The 17,364-nt window shown below is 43.1% G+C and overlaps 1 protein-coding gene and 1 long non-coding RNA gene across 2 annotated transcripts in view; one reads left to right on the top strand and one right to left on the bottom strand.

Annotated features, from left to right (window-relative positions):
• AMN (amnion associated transmembrane protein) overlaps positions 1–17,364 on the bottom strand; it is a 111,691-nt gene that overhangs the window by 49,759 nt on the left and 44,568 nt on the right. The window lies entirely within an intron of this gene.
• Positions 11,224–13,466, top strand: LOC144587846 (uncharacterized). Its single transcript, XR_013543026.1, has 3 exons — positions 11,224–11,929; positions 12,850–12,949; positions 13,346–13,466. It is a non-coding gene; the product is annotated as an uncharacterized LOC144587846 (long non-coding RNA).

The following is a 17,364-nucleotide window of genomic DNA, read 5'->3' as shown; positions in this document are numbered from 1 at the left end:
GACTAAATGTCAAGGTGAACCTTTACCTTACCAAATGTTACTTGACAAACAGAGGCCCACAGGTATTTATTATTTATCTTATAGATGCATGCTTGCAGTCAGGCAAGCTACAGCAGTCTTCCCCAATCTGATACCTCTAGATTGGGGGAAAGTGACCTACAGGCTTCTACCAAGCCTTCCTCCACATAATTTATACAAATGTTATTTATTTATTTATTTATTTATTTATTTATTTATTTATTTATTTATTTATTTATTTATTTATTTATTTATTTATTTATTTATTTATTTATTTATTTATTTATTTATTTATTGGACTTATATACCGCCCCATAGCGCTACAAGCACTCTCCGGGCGGTTTACAATTTTTAATTATACAGGCTACACATTGCCCCCCCCCAGCAAGCTGGGTACTCATTTTACCGACCTCGGAAGGATGGAAGGCTGAGTCAACCTTGAGCCGGCTACCTGGGATTTGAACCCCAGGTCGTGAGCACAGTTTTAGCTGCAGTACAGCGTTTTAACCATAACATAACAAGAGCCTTACCGGATATAATAAAAGTCCTGTCAAATACAATAATTTGTTCTCCCAGTGGCTAACCACATGCCTAGTGGAAGCTTCAGAGGTAGACTATGAATGTAATACCCACTACTGAGCTATATTTCCCAGAGAGAGACATTTGAGGGAAATTGGTCGACCCACTGCAGTGATCAGCAGAAGTAGCACCTCGAGAAATGAAGTAGGAAAGAGGCCGGAGTTGGTCTATCCACCTCTGGGGAAGTTGTTGTTTATTCGTTAAGTCGTGTCCGACTCTTTGTGACCCCATGGACCAGAGCACACCAGGCCCTCCTGTCTTCCACTACCTCCCAGAGTTGGGTCAAATTCATGTTGGTAGCTTCAGTGACACTGTTCAAACATCTCATCCTCTGTTGTCCCCTTCTCCTCTTGCCTTCACACTTCCCCAACATCAGGGTCTTTTCCAGGGAGTCTTCTCTTCTCATGAGATGCCAAAGTATTTGAGCCTCAGCTTCAGGATCTGTCCTTCCAATGAGGGATACTGCCTCCAAAAGCGGGGATGATATATAACCATACTGCTGTGAGAAAGTGCTGTAGAGAATCAATTCTCTAGTCATACAGTGAAAGAGAGTGGTTCTCACCCGACTAGATAGGCAGGATATTAAATAAATAAATAAATAAATAAATAAATAAATAAATAAATAAATAAATAAATAAATAAATAAATAAGGTCAGGATCTGCTCTTAGTTGTTCCAGATTGCAGGACACTAATCATGAGCTCAAGCTACAGGAAGCCAGATTTCGGTTGAATATCAGAAAAAAACTTCTTAACTGTTAGAGCAGTACAACAATGGAACCAATTCCTTTGGCAGGTGGTGAGTGTGCCACTGCTGGAGGCATTCAAGAGAAAATTGGACAACTATCTGACAGATCTGCTTTGACTTAGATCCTACATTGAGTGGAGGTGGGCTTGATGGATTTATAGCCCCCTTCCAACTCAATTATTCTATGATTCTAAGATGGAGGAGGGACCCTCTGTCTCCCAGAGGCTGTATTGATAGGAGAAAATTTGTAGATATTGTTTGGTTTTCATTTCTAAGATAGTGGTTATAGTTACCGTATTTTTTGCTCCATAAGACACCTCATTTTTAGTGGAGGAAAACAGGAAAAAAATTCTGGCAATTCGGGCCCGCTGGGCCCGTGGGGGTGGGTGGGTGGGTGGAGACTCCAAAGGGTCTTGGAAGGCACTCTCGGACCCTTACGAGGCTGCCCCCACCATCCCCCCACTGGGCCCCAGGGAGCGCTGTTTTACAGTACAGTGGTGCCTCGCACAACGGGCGCCTCGTAGAGCGATGAATTCGCTCTACGAGGCCATTTTTGCAATCGCAAATGCAATCTCGAAACGGTGCCCGTATATGCGGGAAATCGCAGAACGAAGGTCGGTAAGCTGCTCGCTTACCGACCTTCGCTTTGCGACCCGCCGATCAGCTGTTCTGCGGCTTCAAAATGGCCGCCGGAACAGCCGAAAGGGGCCGGGGCGCAGCGTTTTCGCGCCCTTGGTAAGCAAGGGGAGAGCGTGAAAACACTGCGGAAGCCCCGAAATGGCTGCGCACAACCATTTCGGGGCTTCCGGCAGCGTTTTTGCGCGCTCCCCTTGCTTACCAAGGGCGTGAAAACGCTGCGCCCCGGCCCCTTTCGGCTGTTCCGGCGGCCATTTTGGACCCGCCGGACAGCTGATGGCAGCCATTTTGGCGCTCTCGTTGTGCGAGGGGAGGGCGCGAAAATGGCTGCCGACCCCTAGGAAACATCGCACAACAGTGAGTATTCTATGGCATTGGAACGCATTAAACGCTGTTTAATGCGTTCCAATGCCTTTTTGTGTTCCGTAGTGCGATGTTTCCCACAGCGAAGGTTAATCCCGAACAGATTAACCTCGCTGTGCGGGGCACCACTGTATTTGCTCCATAAGACACAGACACTTTCCCCCCACACTTTTTTTTGGGGGGGGGGAGTGCATCTTATAGAGCAAAAAAATATGGTAGATGCTCCAAGCTTACCCTGGATTGTCAGACATAAAGGTTTTACCTTCCAAAGAAGCGATTTCTGTCTTCAGCAAAGCTCCAGAGAACGTCCTTTATTAAGAAGCCACTGATAGCCTTATCCTCCATTTTCAGATGCTCAAAATTTGATGAATGCTAGCATTCCAGTGCAAATCTGTTTATTTATTTATTTATTTATTTATTTATTTATTTATTTAAAATTATTTCCTTTCCTCCCTTTCTGCATCAGTGTTGAAGGTGACTTTTTTGCAGAAGCCAAAACAAGTAATTTATTAACCATGGCTTAGATCCAGATGCATGCCTGCATAACAACCACCTCTGTCTCAAAGTACCCAAGCTCCCTAAAAATACACCCTTGAGGAGAGTCCTGGAGGGGTCCATGATCACTGCAGATGGTGACAGCAGCCACAGAATGAAAAGATGCCTGCTTCTTGGGAGGAAAGCAATGTTGCCCTTCTCTGAACTTGTTCTAGTTTGTTGCCATCCTTCTTAGAGTGCGATGTCTAGAAGTGGACAAAGCACTTAAGATGAGGCCTATCCAGTGCAGAATAGAGGGGAACAAATCACATGGAGACTATATTTCTGTTAATGCATCCTAAAATAGTGTTTGCCTTTTTTTTGCAGCTACATAACACGGTTGGCTCATATTCAGATAGTGATCCTGAACAATTTTAAGATCGTCTTACTTGTAGTATTACTGAGCAGGTTCTTGCCAAGCAGATCAGACTGTGCCCCACAGGCTATGGAAGAACACAAACTATTGAGCAGAAGCATCTTCTCTGCTCACAAGAAGATTCCAAGGCACCCAGTTTTACCACAAGCTCCCATTTCTTCCATTTCAGTGCCCTCCCCCATGCCAGTAACAGCTTTTGCCACTCAACAGAGCCCCATGACCCTTGAGGAGCATGGTGGGTGGGGCTCTGAGAGCTGGGGGAGAGGAGAGTGTGGGACTTCTTTATCCTTTTAGGTGCACTGATTTGGATCATTGCCTTTCAAAATCGAGCTGCGAAACTATAAACTTCTCAATTTGATCTTTTAAGGGCTGTTAGGCACAGAAAGAGTCGATAGCCATCTATCAGCAAAGCTGTACCAGCATATTTCCTGCATTAGCAAGGGGATGGATGAGCTGACCCCTGAGCTGATTTCCAACTTTATAATTTTGTGAATACCATCAGTGGGCCTAGCCAGAGCAATAGAAAAACAAGACCAGCAGTATTCTACACCCCCCCTCCCAAAAAAAGTTCAGGAGAAAGAAATATTTTTCACGATGTCAGAAAGACATGACAATACTGCTGGATTTATAGCAACCTGCATATTATATATTTAGGCAGTTTGGATGCAAGGGACTTTGGGTGAATGTCAATCACAGAATAGCAGCCAAATGTTTCTCTCTCTACCTCCGATTCCTTTCCCCACCTTTTTACTCAGTCATGGTTCAGTGTCAGTAAGAGTCTGCTAGCAATATCAGAGTCCTGCGAGTTAGTCATGGAATCAGTCTCAATGAAGTGTTTGTGTAACAAATCCGTTACTAAAAAAATAATGAAGTAAACCCACTAAGATCTCAAACAATATAACAATTGTATTCTAACATATATGAAGATTTTTGTGAGTAAAAGAGATGTGTTTTTTATTCTTTCTCAAAACCAGAGGCTCTGACTGAATCTATTGAAACTATATAACCAGTTGAGGAAATCTAACTAAAACTCATGATGCAATAAGGGCTGGTATATTTAAGGGAGACATACTTTAATTATAATAATCTGTTCTGTAGGTCCTTGTGTGGATTTTTCTCTGTAGCTGGATCTTTTGAGCCAACAATTTTCCCACATACTATGCCAATAAATACTGCTTGGAAGGGCTCTGGGAACCTGGAATGCAACTACTGAATGGGGCCTTGTGTCCAATGGCCAACTGCCTAGCAGCAGTGGACACAGATTTGTAAGGGAAAAGATTCATGGTGGAAATTCCTGCTAAATTTCATGTACAACCATAAATACAGTGATACTTTTCCATTATTTGAACATTAATTAGGGAACACTTACAATCCCATGAGTAAACTTACTTTCAGCATTTGCTGTATTTTGGCATTCAGAAGCTTTGAAGAGCATTCATGTGTTGGATTCCTGAATGCCAAGTTGCGTATTCACAGCAGTAAAAAGAACTCTGTTTCTTCCTGTTACAGACACGCTTTGCTCAGATTCTGAAGTAAGTACGTTAGAATCTACTTGCTCCCTAAGATACACTGTACCTTTTTTCATTAACTGGCACTTACAGTCTCATTTGTAGTAGAATTAAAATATTGCATTACTTACAATTGAATAAATCAAACAGCAAACTGACAAACATGACTGCTTTCAACAACAGATTTCAACAGACTGGAGAATAAAGGAGACAAGCACTCAGCATTTAGAGGCAGGAGGGAACTATTGGTTAGTGCTGGATACATTGACAGTCAGCCCAGCCCAGAAAGATCTCCCCCAGTCACACCTTCTCCAGGCAACATGCAAAGTTGTAAAAACTCCAACAGATATTGAGGTCACCATTAGAAGGTGACAGCTGTTTCCCTCCAGCAACACTGGTGCTTCAAATCCCTGTGCCTGAGCAATCAGGATTTTAAATGAAGCCATTGTTTTGTGTTCCAGAGTTTATTTGCTCTTTCTTGTCTGAGATGTGAAAGCAGATCCTTTTATTTCTCTAGAAGGCCTATTCATTTTGTGCTGCTTCTGCTTTCCATGGCCCAAGGCCTCTGAGAGCCTGTCATCACGAACGCCTACCTAGAACTCTAGAGCATTGGGCAGCCAGAGTCAAAGTCTTTGGCTGTAATGTATTCTTACGCAACCTGATGGTGCAGTCCTCTTGATGCTGAGTTCTTGCCAATGGTGGAATTGATGTTCATTTTGCTGGAAGCACTGCTGCTAAATGATGTATTGATCAAGCGCAGAGGAAGGAAGGAGTTGGATCACTAGTGCCTTAAACTTATATACCCTACATTTTGTTTTTCATTTTTCCTCTTTAGGAGATGGCAGGAGCATGCCCTCTGTCCTTTATATCTACAAGCACATTGCTTGCAATGACAGACTAACCTTTAGAACTATCATATAACAAAAATAGTATTGTTTATCTCCATCTTGTTTGAGGTATTGCAGTATATGATATGATCAAAGGGAAACATATGCATGCAGCTGCTCTATGGAGGACTGTATGGGCTTATTCACTGATATGACTCCTTCATATTAACAAAGCCCAAGTATCATAAACCCCCCAAACAATCTCTGCCCCAGGTTCCAATAACCTAATGTTTGGCAGAGTCCACGGTTGTTGACATTCATACTGGTACCTACAACTGGGGCCAACATTCCTGTCTTCTGGGGGAGTAAAAAAAACCTAAGATCATGGCTCCTGGTCCCATCACCTCCTGGCAAATAGAAGGGGAAGATATGGAGGCAGTGACAGATTTTACTTTCTTGGGCTCCATGATCACTCCAGATGGTGACAGCAGCCACAAAATTAAAATACTCCTGCTTCTTGGGAGGAAAGTGATGACAAACCGAGACATTATCTTAAAAAACAGAGACATCATCTTGCCAACAAAGGTCCACATAGTCAAAGCTATGGTTTTTCCAGTAGCGATGTATGGAAGTGAGAGCTGGACCATAAAGAAGGCTGACCTCCAAAGAATTGATGCCTTTGAACTGTGGTGCTGGAGGAGACTCTTGAGAGTCCCCTGGACTGCAAAGAGAACAAACCTATCCATTTTGAAGCAAATCAACCCTGAGTGCTCACTAGAAGGACAGATCCTGAAGCTGAGGCTCCAATACTTTGGTCATCTCATGAGAAGAGAAGACTCCCTGGAAAAGATCCTGAGGTTGGGAAAATGTGAAGGCAAGAGGAGAAGGGGACAACAGAGGACGAGATGGTTGGACAGTGTCATCAAAGCAACCAACATGAATTTGACCCAACTCCGGGAGGTGATGGAAGACAGGAGGTCCTGGCATGCTCTGGATTAAGGGTAAGAAGAAATTAAAGTCAGACCAAAAAATATCAGTCTGTGCTCAAGGAAGCAACCAACGAAACTGAGAGGCGGCCTTAGGCTGTGCATAGAGTGGGTTGCCACCACCCAGGGCATGGCTGATATTATAAAGTGGGGGTCATGTGCTGGCTCTGTGACACAACACGAGGGCAGGGTGCTGGGGCCAAGGTGGGAGAAGCCCTCGGGGAGGGGTGCCATGAACTGGCTGTGGAGCTGCTCGAGGTCTTCACCGGCACTGGCAGCAGGCCTGGGGCCCCTGGCAGCTCTGACCCAGACTGCTGGGAGGAGGAAGAGTGAGAAATGAATTTTTTTGGCCCAAGGCGACTACCCTTGTAGCCTTAGTTATCAGTCTCTACCCCTTTTCCTTTGCACATCCACACAGTTGTTTTGCAAATACAGCTGCACTTTTCTCCACTTCCAGATTCATTTCAATGTGTCTAACAGTAGGGCTGGACCTAATACAATATCTGAACATTAGAAAGGGCTTCGAGTACTCAATCTATTTCCTACTGTATCAGGTCTGGTACCATTTTTTTTTTTACTTCAGTTCATACCACAGAGAAACAGAGGAGCTCATGCCAACTGAGAGCCAATCTAGCTGAGTGTTTTCAGTTCTGACTAGCAAAGCAAAGCAAAGCGTGCTGCTTATATACCGCCCCATAGCGCTTCAAGCACTCTCTGGGTGGGTTACAAGTTAATTATGCAGGCTACACATTCCCCCCCCCCAGCAAGCTGGGTACTCATTTTACCAACCTCAGAAGGATAGAAGGCTGAGTCAACCTTGAGCCGACTATCTGGGATTGAATCCCAGGTCATGAGCACAGTTTTGGCTGCAGTACAGCGGTTTAACCACTGCGCCATGAGGCTCAGAAGCAGTCCAAGGTTTCAGACAGGTTTCCCCACTAGCTTTACAAATGACGCGAGGGATTTCCCATCTCATATTTCTCTGCCATTATCAGTAGCTTAATACCTGCCTCTTTCACCAGCTTTCAACTTCCTTCTCCACCCCACACCCCATGCTCAGTAATTGAAATAAGGCCAAAATGAAAAGACAGGGCAAGCAATTTAATCAGTACAGTATCAGCTTAGCACTATAGCACTGAACTAGGAGAAAAACATGAGTTTTTAAAGAAAATATGATTTATAAATTACATTGGAGTTGTCGTCCTTACCAGTGAGAACAGAAAGTAGGGGAAAGGGGTATGGTTCAACCACGCCTCATTCTGTGTATCATTTATGATGTCATCTAAACATACCCAACAACTGCTCCAAAGGAATGACATAGGCAATCACGCAAGCTAACAGCAGGAGAAGATAATGGAAACAGAAACACTACCAAAAACCAAAACCAAAATCAAAAACAAGTTTTGCTGGATAAATAAAATATACCCTCACTCATGCCAAAAGATTGAATCTATGTGTGATTTGCGTTAATGTTGTGTAGTTGATGGGGAGAAAATATAAAAAGGAATAGTGAGGAACATAGTCATCTCAGAGTGCAGGACACATAATAATGGACTCAAGTTACAGGAGGCCAGATTTAGGCTGAATATAGGAAAAACGTTCTTAACTGCTAGAGCAGTACAACGATGGAACCGATTAGCTTGAGAGGTGGTGGGTGCTCCAGTGCTGGAGGCAGTCCAGAGAAAACTGAACAAATGCCTTTCAGATCTACTTTGATTCAGATTGCTGCAATGAGCAAGGGGTTGGACTTATACGACCCTTCCAAATCAATTGTTGTATGATTCTATAACAGAAACAGCATGGCAAATACATGTCTAGTCACTCTCTAAGCCATGGTCTCTTCTCCATATCAACATATTTTCAATATGATGTCAACATAGATATACATCAGCTTCATGGATCTCACCAAACTACATTGCATTAGTGTAAACCTGAATAGTGAAGATGTTTATTACTACAGTATCTATAACTTTCAGCTCTTTGAACTTTTCCATTGTTAGGAAAAGTCCACTATTCTACTATAATTAAGGCAAATTAGCAGCATCTCTGTCTCACTTCTCCTTTTCAGTCGATGTTCCTGCAGTTTCAAAAGGAAAAGAAAAGGGAAACAGAAAAGCCGAGAAACCATTCAAGGCCTTTAGGATTTGAGCAGAACATTTCAATTGGATAGGAGCTGCCTCTCTGGAGAGCACTTGGCATTTCAAGATCATCCTCTCTGCCAGCCACAGGAATCCTAAAGCAAGGTTTAGTGCATCCTTCCCATACCAATTAGAAGGCTAAGAATAAACCACTGGGACCCCAGACTGTCATTTGACATTGTTACTTTCCCCTTCCTCCCCAGCAGCAGTCTTTCTCGCTAGCTCTCTTCCTCCTCGTGTGCATAAAGCATGACGATTCAGAGTATGATAGACCAGGTCCTTCTTGGTCTTATAACTTTGGATTTGAGGAGTGGGTATGTGGGTAGGTAGAACCGTTGCTGCAGGAAAGCTCTACATTCTCCATCACACACAGGCTGTTCTCTCTCTTTAATGGCCTCTTTTTGTTCTTGATCTTAATGGTTCAAAAAGACTCTGCGAGAGCAGTCAACAGCAGCCGCCCTCTTTAGAGGCACGCATAAACTCAAGCCTGACACATTTTTGCCCTTTACTCCATAACGAACAAGCCGGGCATGATCTGCCAGCACGGCGTTCATCTCTCTGTGTGTGTGCTCCACAAAAAGGCAACAGGCTGGGAATTCAAAACAGGAGCTCTGAATTGTGTGTCGCCAACATCAGGAGTTGCTATGACCACTTCTCACTTCCCATCTGGTGTGCAGAAGCAGATCTGACTTCACAAGTATTAACAACTGCTGCTTGAATGGATCCCTCCTCATGTTTACATTGGCAAGCTTTCTCTTCATTACTCCAGAAACTGTATGGTGCTTGTCCTACAGAATGGTTTTATCCCTGCTTCCTTGACTTCTCGTGGAGATGGGGAAGAAGCCATCATGGAACATAAAAGCTCTTCAAAATCATTATTCTCAAGGGAAAGGATTCATTCTTGAACACTGCTGAGTCAGGTTAAGTGACCAATTACTGGTTTCACACATGTACTGACAGTCCACACAGTTTTGTGCATTGATGCTTCTGGGAGAAGTAACAACAAGATTTAAAAAAAGTACCCCATCACAAGATCAAATCCACGTGACAGAGTGAGTTCCCATCGCTTGTTCCAGCTCCTGCCAACCTGGCAGTTTGAAAGCATGCAAATGTGAGTAGATAAATAGGTACCACCTCAGTGGGAAGGTAACGGCATTCCGTGTCTAGTTGTGCTGGCCAAGTGACCACAGAAACTGTCTTCGGACAAACGCTGGCTCTACGGCTTGGAAACGAGGATGAGCACCGCGCCCTAGAGTCAGACATGACTCAACTAAATATCAAGGGGAACCTTTACGTTACTCTATTACATCCGAGACTAACAAATTTATTTCAATGTGAGATTTGTGGACTGAAATCCATTTCCCCCCCAACACAGGGCACAGTGTTACTTCTAAGGGCCACTTCACATGTTATAGTATTGAGGTGTCCACCTAAGACTATATATTGGAAAATATGTGTGAATGCAACAAATGAGTCATTTAAGTGCCAAATCAAAGAGCTTCCTGAATATTTTGCTACTGACAACAACAGGTGCTTGACAGGTCTGACAAGAACCTGAATAGAATTGTTAATACAGTTTTGTAGAACCATATGTAAGAACTTATAAATGCTGTAAGTATTTGTAAGAATTACTGTAAAGAAATACTGTAAAATACTGATTTAGACAGCTGTGAAGGAACAAGATATGTAGTAAAAACTTGTAACAGCTGTATAAAGAAACCAATGTATGGCTGAAGGTGGAATAAAGCCAGCAGTTCCAGCATTCAACCTTGTGGTGTGGGTCAGAGGAGTAAGGAGGAATGCTGTCAGACGGATTTAACAAGGACAGAGATATATTGGACTGATTTATGGACTGAACCTATTGATATTGCCTGTATAACCAAAGGACTGAATAAGGACTATGCTGTACAGTGGTGCCTCGCTTGATGATGTTAATTTGTTCCAGCGAAATTGCTGTAGAACAAAAACATTGTCAAACGAAACGAAAAAATCCCATTGAAACGCATTGAAAACCCGTTCAATGCGTTCCAATGGGCTGAAAAACTCACCGTCCAGCGAAGATACTCCATACGGTGGCCATTTTCGGTGCCTGTAAAGTGAGGAATCCATCCTAGAAAACAGCAGGAGGCCATTTTGAAAGCCGGCAGCCATTTTGAAACCCGACAATCAGCTGTTTGCGGATCGTTGTAAAGCAAAAAATCGGTTCCTGATGCAGGAACCAATCATCGCTAAGCGAAATCCCCTCATTTAAACCATCGTTTTGCAATCGCTTTTGCGATTGCAAAAACATCAGTGTAATGCAGATTCGTTGTAGAGCGGAGTAATCATCCAGCAGGGCACGACTGCATGTATGAACCTTGCTGCAAACTTGATTTCAATATAATTTTTCTACAATCAGTATTGTCTCTTTGCTTGATAACTCACTGAGCTACTTTGTTCTCTGGGAAGACTACTAGTTGGCACCCTGACCATGCTACCAACTCTGTCAGTGCTGTACTCAAGTCCAGGGCTGCTCAGGAAAGCCATCCACTGCACACTACTGGGAATGAGATTTTTGGATTTTTTTTTGGACTACAGATACCATAATTCTCCATCCTGGGAGTTCTACCTATCTTACAGACCCTTTTCAAGCCCCTCAGTGTGATGCACCTGAGAGAAAGCCCTGGCTGGATTAGCAGGTTCTGAGGCTTAGCTAGGCTAAACTTTGCCCAAGGTTCCTTCTTGGCAAGGAAGCAACCAGCTGCCGGGAGGAACAGGAAGCTAGGGCTAGCTAAGCCTCAGCCTTCAAGTTTAGACCTTTCTCCCAGGTGCCTCACGCTGAAGTGTTTGAAAGGGGCCTGCAAGGTAGGTAGAACTCCCAGAATGGAGAATAAGGATATTTGCAGTCCTGAAAATAAATTTTTTTAAAAAAATCCCATTCCTGCATACCACTTTGGCAGGAGGAGTGGAAAATTAAGAAGCACAAAGTGGTTGCTTAGCAACACATTGGTTTCCCCCTTCTCTCACAGCTAACAAATTGCCCAGGACAAGGCAGAAGTGCTGCTGTTGAGGAAGCAGTGGCAAAAAGTATTACAGAATGGGGAGTTACTGCTTCTGTCTGTGGTAACCTTTGGCAGCATTACAGTACCCATACCTCCTCATGTATAAAATATATCCACATGCCTATGAACAGAATGCAAGAAACAAATAGGCTGAACTTGAAGTCCTGATACAAGATGGTAAGCACAATTTGATAAACATCGCTGAGATTTGGTAGGAAGAGACTCCTGATTGGAGTCAAAGGACAGAACAGGTTCAAAAGGAACAGAGAGAACATGAAGAGAGGATGACTAATGGTGTAATGTGTATAAGAATGTTTACTTCTGTATGGATATTCTTCCTTGTGAGAATGAAAGCTTTGTTTGAAAGCAGCTGGGTAAAGAAAGAGGCAGAGAGAGACAAAAGTAATATACAGTACATGATTTTAACAGTCATTCAGAGACTGCTTGGCTGGTGGAAAACACTGGTGGTGCTTTCCTGGAATAGATGACAAAACAAGCAGTAGTGAGACGAGGGATTTCCACCATCTTGACATTGGCTGGATATCTAGCTCTGCCAAGTATGGAACCACATCCAGTAAGGTGCCCCCTCTCCTGTCTTGCTGACAAATGCATCTCTCCAAGCTTGAAAGAAGGAACCAGGGGTTCTGGTGTGCTAGCCTCCCCTGACAAACAGGGGAGAAATAATCCATGAAATGAAAGTGAGGGGAGCTTTGTTGCTACATGCCTTCAAGATACCTCTGATTTATGGTGACCCTAAGAAGGAGCAATGTCCCGTCTAAAATGTCCTGGCCTTACCTGCCCTGCTCAGCAACTGAAGACTCAAGCCTCTGGATTCCTTCCTGCGTTTGGCCTTCCTGCTGCCTTCCACCTTTCCCAGCATTACTGTCTTTCCCAGAAAATTATGTCTTCTCATAATCTACCCAAGCAGTCAACCAATGGTGCATATCAGGATTTCAGTGTGCGTTGTTAATGGGAGAGAAAACTATCAATTATAATAACTTTATTGTTGATTTTAAAGAATGGAATTATCAAAATAATCCACAATCCCATTTACAAATGATTTGATTTAGTTTTGGTCACACTGTTTCTAATTTCAGATAAAACTGCTTACTAGGAGAAGGAACAGAGCTTTTGCTAGCAATTTGGGCACCCAGGAGAATCAGCACCATCTCCCACCTGCTTTGCCTTAAAACATAGGTAGAAGCTGTTTGAATTATTTCAGCCTCGTAGGCTGCCTTCACTAAATCTGGATGGGAGGGACCTTTCTGGGGTGGGGTGACTATCAGTAAACCCAGCAGTTTACTGATTGTTCCTTCCATGCCTCTGATTTTGAAGAGAGACATGCCTCTCTGCTTAAGTGTCTTTCTTTCTCTTTTTTTAGTCTGCTAGAAGTAAAAGGTTAGTATGCTGCTAGTATGCAGTTTGCAGTTATATTGTCATTATGCAGTTAGAATATAGCCTGTTGGAAGCAGGCAGTGAATCTGATGAAACCTGTTTGTGTAAGCAGTCATTTTTGTACAGTATACTGTTTTTTAATCTAGACAACTGTGAGTAAATAAAACCTTTTTATTCTTTCTCTTATCAATGTTTCAGAGTTATTGAGACTGTGAGTGCCAGCTGATGAGAGCATAAGAGGTTGTCTATTCTGTAAGTCCCTGCACTTCCCTTGCACAGCTAGACGTTTTTAGCCAAAATTCAAAACTCTGCAACACAAGTCACCTGCAGAAAAGGAGGAGGGGAATGTGGTGTTCCCTCAAAAGAAAGAAATGTATGCATTTTTTTTTAAATAAAAGGAAAGTAAATAGAGCCAGACGGGTTTTTTGTTTGTTTGTTTTTACACTCACCAGTGGATCCACTTCTAGATTTCAGTGCCGTATAAATTTTGGTGACCTAGGTTTTGCACCACCCTAGTTAGAGTCATTGGTGATCAGGCATTAAGGGTGTGTATGGAATTATTATGTCTATCCAAAAAGAGCATAGGCTAGAAAACGATGGAAATCCTGGTTAAGAGCTCCTTCTCTCCTAGCAGAGATAGATGGTGTGATTCTGCCCTGTTGCTTAATACTAGAAGAAGAAAAAGCATGTGTGGATAGAGCAGGAGAGGGATTGGTTCTACTTTCATTGGTTCCCCTGTGCCAGACTTAAGGTTCACCTGGGGAGCTGTCAAGGATTGGGAAGCATGCAGGATTTCGGTCCATAAAAAAAACCCTGTAGGAGAAGGAAGAATCACTAAGGCTGCTTAAATATTTAATGCCATACTCCCTTGTTGAAAATATGAGGGATGAACCAGTCAGCTGGGAAGCAAACTGCAGCAGCCCATTCCCCATTTCCTTCCCCTCAGTTTCTATTAGGTTGCTGCTTGCAGCTGGTTTATGGGCACTGTTAAAACAGGAGCAAGATTAATACTGGATAATGTGATGAAATGCATGCATTGTGCGGACATGCAGAGATTTTTAAAACGAAGGCGAAGGAAACATAACACTGAGCAGACTTCCAAATAGCACAGAGTGAGCCTGTCCCCCCACCCCGCAACCCTTCTCTATCTTTGGAAAATAAAATAATGTCTATTTGGGGATTCTAGCCGAATAACCAGAGGAGCATCTGTTCTCTTCACTTTGCGACAACTCAATATCGTTATGGAAGTTATAGCAATCTGTAGTTATAGTGACTCGTACAATGTCAAGTACAAAATGAAAGAATAGCAGAGAAAACGTCATCTCGTATTCATTGCCTCAGACATAGTGCACTCGGCACTCAACCTTGCGGGCTTTAGTCAATACATCTCTTAATGAAATCATAGATAAAGAACATTTAATGTAAAAAATACTGGTATCGAGACCCACTCAGAAGCCAGGATTTTAAAATCACAGCCTTTTAGAGGTTGGAAGGGGACGACGCAGGTAATACGAGTCGAGTGGTTCTCAACATTCTGGATCTTAGCGCTTGACAGTTTTCAATGAGATAGTCATTTCAACATGAATAATAATAATAACAATAACAATAATAACCCAAACAAATGTATTGTGGCACCATGGAAAAATTTAGCCATAAATTTCTCCTTTGAATTGCACAGCTTTAAGCAGCACAGTTTTGGTTATACACAGTAGGTTTCTTCCCAAACAAACAAGGTAAAGGTTCACCTTGACATTTAGTCCAGTCGTGTCAGACTCTAGGGGGCGCTGCTCATCCCTGTTTCCGAGCCATAGAGCCAGCATTTGTCTGTAGACAGAGTCTGTGGTCATGTCGCCAGCGTGACTAGACACAGAACACCATTACCTTCCCACCGAGGTGGTACCTATTTATCTACTTGCATTTTTACATGCTTTCGAACTGCTAGGTTGGCAGGAGCTGGGACAAGTGATGGGAGCTCACCCCATTGCATGGATTCGATCTTATGACTGCTGGTCTTCTGACCCTGTAGCACAGAGGCTTCTGCAGTTTAACCCGCAGCACCACCGCATCCCTAAAAATAAATAAATATTGGTAGTGCTATTCATCTCCAGGAAGTGGCTTGAGAAAGGTGGGTCTCAGGCTTACCTGGGCCCTGTTGTTAGCCATATGGCAGGTCCCACCCTCATGGCAGTAGCCCATCTGGCCCCCTCTCCTGTCATGGCAGCTCCAGGTGGCAGCTGGGGAGGGTGCTTGGGCATGTTGGGAGGCACCGGGGGCATAAGAGTTGTACACAAATTTTGTACTACACGGGAGTCTGGCTCCCCAACCCCAGTGTTGCGGAAGGTAGAAGTGTATATCAAAAGTAATGAACAAAGACCAGGGGTTCTCTTTATGCAGTAGCTATACTAATACTAACCTTTACTTTTTAATACACTGGCTTTATCTGCAGTCTCCTAACTATAGCCAAAACGTTCTTTTCCTTGACTTAACAATAACCACAGCAGAGCATCCTGAAAACAACTTTTTCTGTACTTCAAAGACAGCATCCTACCGTTGACATCAGTTGACAGAAAAGCTGATTGCTTCACTTAGACACAGGATGCCTATGTAATCAATACTTTGAATGCTCATTGCCGGTGTTCATATCGCAGCAATAAAAACAATAGAATAGTAATTCCATCTGTAATTCAACATTTTGTAATGCCATTGAATATAAATGTTGCTAGTGTCATAGCTTTAAAGAGCAAAGACAATAAATAAAATATTCTAACAGCAGTATTGGGAATACATGTTGTGATGAATGGTTTTTAAATAACTGCTAAAAAACATCTGTGGCCCACCTAGACTTCATCTGTGCCTAAATGGTGTCTAAATAGCAGTATACAGTGGGGTCTCAACTTACGAACTTAATCCGTATTGGAAGGCAGTTCTCAGGTCGAAAAGTTCTTAAGTCAAATCTGCATTTCCCATAGGAAATGCATTGAAAACAATGTAATCCGTATCTGCTCTTTTCGTCCATAGAAACTAATAGGAAGCTGCTATTCTGCCTTCTGCCACTAGAGGGGGATATTTTTTTCTTTTTTCCTTTTAACCTAAGATGACTTAGCTTTTAAAAAAAGGAAAAAAAAGAGTTCGTAACTCGAATCTAAGTTCGTAAGTCGAGTCCATATATTCCTATGAGAGCGGTTCGTAAGTCAAAACGTTCGTATGTCGAGCCGTTCGTAAGTCGAGACCCCACTGTATGTGCTACCAGTTCACAACCACTGACCTTGTCCATCTTTCGTCTGAGTGCAAATAAAGCATTTTGATACAGTTTCAGGTCTCTCAGATTCCTGAAGGGTTAGAAGAAGGACACCTGTTGTCTCCCCCACTTCTAAATCTGTTTTTTACTTTTACTTTTCTTCTCTCTTTCCTTCATTCATTTATATTGATTTTTTTCTCTTTCTTTCTACTTAATTATACTAATTATATTAGGGACGTGGTGACGTTGTGGGTTAAACTGCAGAAGCCTCTCTGCTGCAAGGTCAAAAGACCAAGCAGTCGTAAGATCAAATCCACGCAACGGAGTGAGCTCCCATCGCTTGTCCCAGCTCCTCGTGAACCTAGCAGTTCGAAAGCAAGATAAATAGGTACCAGCTCGGTGGGGAGGTAACAGCGTTCTGTGTCTAGTCACACTGGCCACGTGACCACGGAAACTGTCTACGGACAAACACTGGCTCTACAGCTTGGAGACGGGGATGAGCACCATGCCCTGGAGTTGGACACGACTGGACTAAATGTCAAGGGGAACTTTTACCTTTACTTTATATTAATTATATTAATAAGAGATAGCAATAATAATGTGTGTGTGTTTAGTCGTTTAGTCGTGTCCGACTCTTCGTGACCCCATGGACCAGAGCACGCCAGGCCCTCCTGTCTTCTACTGCCTCCCGGAGTTGTGTCAGGTTCATGTTGGTTGCTTCGCAGACACTGTCCAGCCATCTCATCCTCGGTCGTCCCCTTCTCCTCTTGCCATCACACCTTCCTAACATCAAGGTTTTTTCCAAGGACTCTTTTCTTCTCATGAGATGGCCAAAGTACTGGAGCCTCAGCTTCAGGATCTGTCCCTCAAGTGAGCATTCAGGGTTGATTTCCTTTAGAACTGATAGGTTTGTTCTCCTTGCAGTCCAGGGGACTCTCAAGAGCCTCCTCCAGCACCACAACTCAAAGGCATCAATTCT

This window comes from Pogona vitticeps, chromosome 1 (assembly GCF_051106095.1).
Source record: "Pogona vitticeps strain Pit_001003342236 chromosome 1, PviZW2.1, whole genome shotgun sequence".
In the NCBI taxonomy this organism is placed as follows: domain Eukaryota; kingdom Metazoa; phylum Chordata; class Lepidosauria; order Squamata; family Agamidae; genus Pogona; species Pogona vitticeps.
The sequence above is the reverse complement of the archived record's forward strand: the minus strand, read 5'-3'. Positions and strand labels throughout refer to the sequence as shown.